At 33.0% G+C, this 6,039-nt stretch overlaps 1 long non-coding RNA gene across 6 annotated transcripts; it reads left to right on the forward strand.

The window, feature by feature from the left end:
• The first annotated feature begins 330 nt into the window (after positions 1–330).
• LOC107867988 lies at positions 331–5,600 on the forward strand. 6 transcript variants are annotated; one of them, XR_001673509.2, is made up of 7 exons: positions 462–992; positions 1,177–1,227; positions 1,715–2,161; positions 2,290–2,403; positions 3,117–3,193; positions 4,425–4,908; positions 5,077–5,600. It is a non-coding gene; the product is annotated as an uncharacterized LOC107867988 (long non-coding RNA). The 6 variants fall into 6 exon arrangements; XR_001673506.2 differs by lacking the exon at positions 462–992 and adding an exon at positions 331–346 and having other exon boundaries at positions 1,177–2,161; XR_001673504.2 differs by having other exon boundaries at positions 452–992; positions 1,177–2,161.
• The last annotated feature ends 439 nt before the right edge of the window (positions 5,601–6,039 follow it).

The raw sequence follows: 6,039 nt of genomic DNA on the forward strand, positions 1-6,039 counted from the left end.
ATTATTCATCATGGTTACATCGCTTCAAACATACTAAAACTTATAAAATATATGAAGATGCGATGTGAATGTTGATTGAAACTCACGTCCGTTTGACTTGGTATGATGAATCGATTATAATACTTAAATCATAGTTCTGATAGCATTATTCTTGACAAAATCCCTTATAAAAATTTACCAATCATTTGTCTTAATTAGAATATAAAAACAATATTTCACTCATCATTAAGTATTTCCATAATTTCTCTCCTTTTTTTACTTTCTTTTTTGTTTAATTTTATTTCCATAATGTCATCATTTGGTGAAGATCTTGATGTAATTTCATAATTGGGGTATGAAGAAGATGGTGAGTACATAAATCTTAGTTCTCACTTGTGGAGGTAAAGAGATTATTTTCGATAAATCTTTGATTCATCTAGATAAGAATAAAAAGATGAGCATAGGATTTGTCGAAAAAAATCCCTTTATCTTTTCAAATATAACACACAATTTTTTCATATATATCCCATTTATAAAATTACACATGATATATGTTATTGTCTTTCATCATTCTGTGTAGAATGCGAGCTTGGATAACTAGAAATTGTTTTTGTATCTGTTCTATAAAGAAACATGGTCTCAGTGGGACGAGAGCAACTTGATCTATGTAGAACATAGGAAACATCACCTGCAAAAATCTCTTATTACTGTTATATATAAGTGCCATGAAGCAAGCACCTCCCGGTTGTCCTCCTGCTTACCTCAAAGGGCAGTTTCGTCATTTCAGCCTATTGAAATGGGCTTCTTTGGTATTTTAGTTAACATTGTGTAATATGTGCTGAGCCGTTGTGATAGTTGTTTCACGTGTCATAGAGACACAGCTTCAGGAGAGTTACAAATTCTCCACTTTACTTTTTGATTTGTTTTTAGTTTTGTGGTTTTCTTCAATAGATGTGCAAATCATTGTTAAATTGGTATTTGTTGCTTTCTTTCATCATGTTCTTTCATCTCAGGTGAGTTTCAATCTGTTATCGCTGATAAATTCCTTTGCAATGCTATTATTTTCAAGTGTCTTGTTGATATTTTCATTATGCAAGTTAGGTGTTTGATGAAAGCCCTCTGTCATACATCACTAGGATAAAAAGCCTCGGATGCTGTTTCTATCTATTAACTTTATTTTGCTTCTGTGCATCCCAGATCGTTACCGTCGTTTTCTTATTTAATCACTAAGCTTCTTCTTCATCTCAGGTGAGCCTTGAATCTTTTACTACTATTTTCTGGTAATAAGAATGTTACTTCTATGGTGCTTAGACAAATTAGATTTTAAGATAGCCATCTCTTCTCATGTTAAAATTATTTCATGTATTTCACGGATTTTTTTCATTATTACTTTAATAATCATGAGGAATTACAACTTCAGTTAATTATTATCTGATAAGAATAGACTTTTAGAATATGAATATTCGACAATTTCTAGCTTTTTGTTCTTATCTCAATTTAGGTGGTGGGCAAAGGAGGTATTGAAATGCCCTTCATTAATCAGGCATGTTGTCCTGAAGCAGGTCATTGTGGCCGCCTAAATTCTCGCTTATCTAAGAATATAATAAGCATTGTGAATTTTTTTTTTTCAATAGATTAGCTTGATGTTTTTAAATTAACTTGACTTCAAGGATCATCCTGTTTAGTTTTTGACTCTAAATGTTGTCCTTTTGATTCTCCCTTATAACTTTCACAGGTAGAATTTGATTCTGTTTATTTTGCATGCATTGATTATCAAGACAGAGTAAAACACAAGAAGGATAAATCTCTTGAGGTTATATGGCGTGGCTTGAGAACATTTGGTTCTTTCTCCCAAGAAGATGGAGCATTCTTAAGCTTTGTTAATTTATTTTATGTCATTAATCATTTGGTTAATAACATTTTTTGGCACTTAGCAGATATTTGCCAATGTATTTTTGTACATTATAGTACACAAATGGTTTCCATTTCGAAGTGAATGATGTTTCGTTCCACTTCAGGTTCTATTAGAGTGCAAAAATAAGCCTCTTTATGGTTTATTTTAAAATATATCAAGAGAACTAATTTCTTACAAATTGGGATATAATTGCAGAATGCTCCTCTTATCTTTGACATTAATGTTGGCAAACAGGTTAATGACTTCATCAATGCTACAATCACCCAGGTACAGCCTGATTACAGTTCTTTTCAGTTATTCATAACCATTATTATTCATATAACTATAATTAGTGGCAAGGAAATAGATCTACATGTACATGTAATCATCGAAAAATTGGATGTTGTGATGTGCAGGCAAATGTGACACGTACAAATTACATCATGAGGACCATGGGAGAAAACTTTCAATACCAATATGTTGAATCTTGGTTTAAGAAAATGGATAAATAGATTCACTATGTCAACAAGGTAAGTACTTCAGACTCTACAGAAAACTTAGATAGTGAAATCCTTGATAGAAGTCTTGAACATGTTTCTTCAACTTTATGAGTGGTTGCTTCAATATGTCTTCTCCTGAGTTATATTTCAAAAGGATCTGATGACTTCATTCAAAAGAGAAATCTTAATCCAAACAAGATTCTTAGCATGTTTCTATATTGTCCAGTATGTTTATCAGCTAGCTTCAAGACTTGATGAGGGAATCTTTATGTAGAACCTAAATAGCTCTATATGGATCAGTTAGCTTCACTGCAGTTGCAGTGAATTTATACATCTTTTTTATGAAGCCTATTTTTTGAGTCTCTCTCCTGCATATTCGTGAGAAAGACCAATGTCTTCACTTATGGTTTTCATAACACTCATAGCTGCAGCTCTAACTCGATTATTTTCTGATAATTGTTGTTCTTCACAAGCCATATTAATTGGTTGTAAGGTCCTGCTGGAATTCTTTTCAGAGCCTGTTGAATAATCTTTATGGATTATTTCTTTAGTCCACCAGCATCTGTCTATTTTATTTCACAATAAAACTTATTCAGAACTAACATTGTGATAGGAATGTAGGAGTTTGTCACTACGGATTTGAACCAATAAAATTGTCCAGTTCTATCGCTAAAATAATATTTTAAACTGCTAATGCATTAGTAGAAGCTTGCTTACAAATTAACGTCGTCCTCTTTTTGCAGAAAATGATTGTGTTAATGATAGTGGACTCAATGATTATGGACAGTTAGGGGTGTCAGATGACAGAGATAATATAATTGTATGTTATCTAGACCTTTCTTGATACAGTTTTAGAATTTGGATAAGATTGGGATTTGAAAACATATCTTCATCTATCAAATGGTCATATTTTCTTTTTATCATACAATAAGTATGTAGTATTCGGATAGGATATAGCTTCATTAATTAGCTGGAAATATTTTTGAAGTCATGCATTACTTGTATAGAGCATATTTTTTAATCATACAATAAGTATGTAGTATTCAGATAGGATATAACTTCATTAATTAACTGAAAACATTTTTGAAATAATGAAGTAATTGTATAGCATCGATGGATGTCAAATGAACGAACTTAAAGGGAGTTCTAGGTCAGCAAACATGTTGAAAGTGAGAGTTTTGGAAAACTTATATGAAGCTGGTGACAATCATACAGTTCAAAAGTTGTTTAGTTAGATTTGGAGTCGAACAGAAGAACTTTACACAGAAGATGAAAAGACTTATTTCACAAGAAGGAGAAATGATCAAAATAGAGAAGTTGAAGAGTAAGGCAGAAATTTCAACCACGGCCAAAGAGGTTAGTTGAATAGAAAAGGCTAGGATTTTGTGGTTGAAGAAGAGAAACAACAGGAAAAACTTCCATAGGGACACTTCATTGACATAATTATTGTTGTGGGGAGGGAAGTAGATGACCTCGTGAAGATTAGAGAGAGATTGATTCTCCAACGAATTATGTTGGGAGAAGAGAGGAGTTGGAGATCCTTTCTTCAGCAACAACTATAATATATCCAGTGTAGTCCTACAAAGTGGGCTTTGGAGCAATCCATTTATTGAACTAAGGGAACAAGCTATATCTGCTCCCAAAAAGGCTTTTCGCAGCTTATAATAGTAGAAGTGTAGAACTAATTAAGTTGACAGTGTTATCCTCCTCTCTTTTTTGTGTGTGGGGATAATGAATCTTTTTTTCAATCTTAATCTCACATTCTTTATTTTATACAGCAGGTGTCAAATCTTATTTATCAAATTTAATCTCACATTCTCTACTTAATGTAGCAAGTCTTGGTCATATGGTTAATGTTTTATTTTTCTGAATTGTAATCTGTTTCATATTCTTTTAGGGATAATATGAAGGTTATCATATTTTCTTTGTAAGTATTGAGTGGTGCCAAAATTCCGACAATGTTTATGTTTTCTATACAAGCTAGATGACTTTTGGAACTTGTATTACTTCCTTCTTTATCCGTAACTTAAAAGCAACTCTTTGTGTTTCAGAGCTTGCTCAGACTTACAGAGCCTTCTTTCCCACCGTGTTGTCCAAAAGATGATGCTTCTTGGTAGAAGATGTCTGGGATGATCCCAACAACGGAGGAGTATGCAGAGATGGCTCAAGTTCATGCACTATATTTTTTAGATAGTGGCTGTCTGTTTCTGCTTGATTTCTCACCATAATAATGACCACCTCCGTACTCTTTCATATTTGCAAGTCATTAGCTCAACATCTTGTGATGTACATGAATTTTATGTACTGGCTCTCTTTCTTTTTATAATGTATGTATGTTTGCCCAGGAAGGAGTGCAAAAAGTTCAGGGCAAGAAAATCTGAAAATCTGCTGCAGGCAACACATGAATCTGATATAAAATTAAAATTAATTTCTTTAGAGCATGGCAAACCATATAAGTAAATGATATTGGTAATGGTTTTCGCATCGTTCAAACACATGAGGCAGTCATGGACAAGATATTTTCTTTGTCGTCCAGTAAGTTTCTCTGCCTTTACTCCTATTTCTGCTCGACTTTTCACCATAATAATGACAACTTCTATATTCTAATATTTGCAGATCACTAGCTCAGCACCTTACGATGTAATTAAATTGTATGGACTGACTCTTTTCTTTTTTCAAATGTGTGTACATATGTTTACCTAGGAAGAAGTGCAAGATGCGTATATCCAACTGGGACTTTGCTTTGCGCTTCAATCGCTGGATCAAATGAAAAATAAAAGCTCAAGTAATGCACTACAAGAATACCTGTGGTAGTTATGTGATGAGCCATCAGGCTCCTGATTTATAAATTTGTTAACCAGCTGCAGGACAAGGCCTGAGAGTATGCCATTGCTCTGGAAATGGAAGAGAGAACAAATGGTTTCCTTGATCAGATGGTGAATGATAGAGGCTCGAATGACACTACTATAATATTATGCATTGCATTTTTATAAGCTAAGAATCGGCTGACTGCATCAACTATAAGTTAAATTTTTACTGTCTGGTTTAATTTCTCCTAGAGTGAGGAACCCCCCCCCCCCCCCCCCCCCCCCAAAAAAAAAAATAAAAAAATGGGGGATGACTTATACTAGCAGTAATGATTGCATTTATAGGTGCTTTGTTTGCAAAATTCATGAATATAAAATATATCCCATGTATTAGGGATTGCATCTTATTAACACATTTAATCATGTTTAATGAAATCTAGCTATATGTAGGCCTTTTTATGTTACATTTTATTCTGTGTGTGAGAGTGCTACCATTACTTCTATTGCTTCTGATGTGCTAATTTGTTAGGATAATGTTGTGGCCTCTTCTGAAGCTAACCTTCTCAGTCCGTCAAATGAAAAAAAAAAATTGTTTGATTTGGCAACCTAATATATACAAATGAATCAACTAAAATGACAGTGTGTTGCAATTTAATTGAACTATTTAATTTTGCTACCTAGCAAATATTTAGGATTTTGTGATTTAGAACCACTAAAAATGATTTGAATGCTGTAAAAACAGATACAATTAAGGATAGAATATTTATCTTCAAACGAAACACACCAGAACACAAAACGTTGGCATGGTATTTATTTACTATATCACTCTTAATTAATTATTATAATTACTTTATGTATT

The sequence above is a fragment of the Capsicum annuum genome, chromosome 4 (genome assembly GCF_002878395.1).
Source record: "Capsicum annuum cultivar UCD-10X-F1 chromosome 4, UCD10Xv1.1, whole genome shotgun sequence".
NCBI lineage: Eukaryota > Viridiplantae > Streptophyta > Magnoliopsida > Solanales > Solanaceae > Capsicum > Capsicum annuum.